At 46.2% G+C, this 2,261-nt stretch overlaps 1 non-coding gene across 1 annotated transcript; it reads left to right on the top strand.

Annotated features, from left to right (window-relative positions):
• The first annotated feature begins 1,468 nt into the window (after positions 1-1,468).
• On the top strand, positions 1,469-1,575 carry LOC116281678 (U6 spliceosomal RNA). Its single transcript, XR_004191138.1, has one exon. It is a non-coding gene; the product is annotated as a U6 spliceosomal RNA (small nuclear RNA).
• The last annotated feature ends 686 nt before the right edge of the window (positions 1,576-2,261 follow it).

Here is a 2,261-nt window from a genome sequence, read left to right on the forward strand (position 1 = left end):
CAAATGGGGAATAAAGTACCAGATTTGTTAACAGCTTGATGAAGCCCATTGAAACCTCAAAACAATGGTCCAATGAAGGCTGGATGGAGACCCTACCATATACTGGAAACTCCAGATGAGATTTCCTACTTCCGATCTCTCCAACGAACCTGAGGGTACATCACCCAGATCTGAGGGTGAGGCCTTACTACTGCAATCTAAGGAAAGTCTAGCATAAAACACGCACACCAGTGTTGGGAACCCAAGAAAGAAGAGCGGCAGCAGGAAGGACCACGTTTCCCCTGGTGTTAGCACCATGTGGCAGGTGCTCCCTGGTCCATGTCTGGGAAATGGCCCAGCACAAGCTGCCGTTTGGACAAGAAGGATGCTGAGGATCTTCCAATAGGAGAGGTCAGGGTCCTGGGATAAAGCACAGGGAGTGAAGGAGCTCAAGGAACTGATGGAGGCTGGAGGTCCTGAGAAGCCAAGCCCTATCTCAGGCTCTCCAGAAGGTGGAGGGAGGGCCAGGTCACAGATGAAACTCGCCCTCTAACACAGTGACACTCCCTCACCAGAAAAACATGGCCCTGGTAATGTCTGCATCTGACCACTCTGAGCAGACCCCTCCCCTGTAAGGGCAAGGCTTGGAAAGAAGTGGAAGGTTGAGGAAATGTTTCTCCTCTAAGGGTCAGAAAGCGATCCCACAACCTTATTGATGGCTTTTTGAAGAACTGCTTTTGAGAAGAGACTTAGCTCCTTTGAGGAAATTACATTTTGACTAGAGTGAATGACTTGTCTGAAGTCACCTGATTAACAGCTCCTCTCCTTACCTCCCAGAATGTCTTTTCTTTCATTTATGTTAGTATATATCCTGTATTCCCATCAAGATCCTAAGAACAAGAACTTTGTACTTGCCTTCTACGGTGGCTAACATGGAGAAATCTTAGAGTCTGTTAAATAAAGAATTATTGACTGTTTTATCTCATTCATAAGGGTTCAGAAGATGAATAATATGACCCAAAAAAGGTGAAATTACATTAGGAATGAACAGAAACATTTCACTTAGTGCCTTCTACAGCTAAAGTGCCTGCATCTGAGTTCTCACTCCCAATTTCTTTAATATCAAAGAGTGTTCTATAAATGCATACATTGTAGTAAGGGTGCAAACAAGATGCAGTGTTCCAGGTAGTCATCTGGGTTCCAATAACTGAAGGCTGAAGCCTCCTTGCTGCCGGTGCCTTGCCTCAAATAGCTTTGGTAGCACTGAGCATGTCCCAGGGGCATCCCGGAGTGCCAGCTCCGGAGAGGACCAGAGGACCCCACAGGGAACCAAGAAGGGCCAGCCTGTGAGCTCACAGGCTCTGTCCCTACTCCCTTGCTTTCCTCTCAGCTTCCAATCAGTTTCAGAGAGACCACTGACAGTCAGGGCTGCGCTGAGCCCCACTGGACACAAACGACCCCTGAGCTCTTATATCAGTACTAAAACATGGTGCTCACTTGGGCAGCACATGTCCTAAAATTGGAAAGGTACGGAGAAAACTAGCACAGCTCCTGCGCAAAGATGACACGCAAATTCTTGAAGTGTTCCATATTTTTTAGATAAACAAGTTTCTTCTGTATAACACAGGGAACTCTATTCAATATCTTGTAGTAACTTATAATGAAAAAGAATATGAAAAAAATATATGTGTATGTATGACTGAAACATTATGCTATGCACCAGAAATTGACACAACATTGTAAACTGACTATACTACAATTTTTAAAAATTAATTAATTTAAAAACAAAGAAAACTAAAGCATGTCTCTCAGTCACATGGCATGGAGCTCAGAGTAGCTCTGGAGTCATCCTCAGATGACCTGCACCAATTCCTTCCTCCACTCCCAAACCCTGAGCAAGCATAAGAAGCAAAAAAAGAGGTTTTCTTTAGAGGATGTTCTCCAGGTCCCCACAGTGTGACTGCCCACTGATGCTGCAGGACTGGGAGCCCCGCACAGTCACTGACTGTCCAGAGGGAGTTCTGGGGTGCCTTCTCAGAAATTTTCCTCCTTGGCTTACTTTTAAGCACCTAAACGTGGTTTAAGAAGTACCAGCCTGAAGCTGCACTCCAGATTCCAGCGCATCTCCCTGTGCACGTCTAAGCGAAGGGGATGAGCTGAGCTGTCAGGCTGGCATTGATTCCACTGCAGCTCAAGGCATCAGCCCATCTCAGGGAGCCCTGCAACCTTCCTGTTGCTGCCAGATTCTTTTCCTCTTCCTGGCACGGGAGTATGAAGCCCAC

The sequence above is a fragment of the Vicugna pacos genome, chromosome 8 (assembly GCF_048564905.1).
Source record: "Vicugna pacos chromosome 8, VicPac4, whole genome shotgun sequence".
NCBI lineage: Eukaryota > Metazoa > Chordata > Mammalia > Artiodactyla > Camelidae > Vicugna > Vicugna pacos.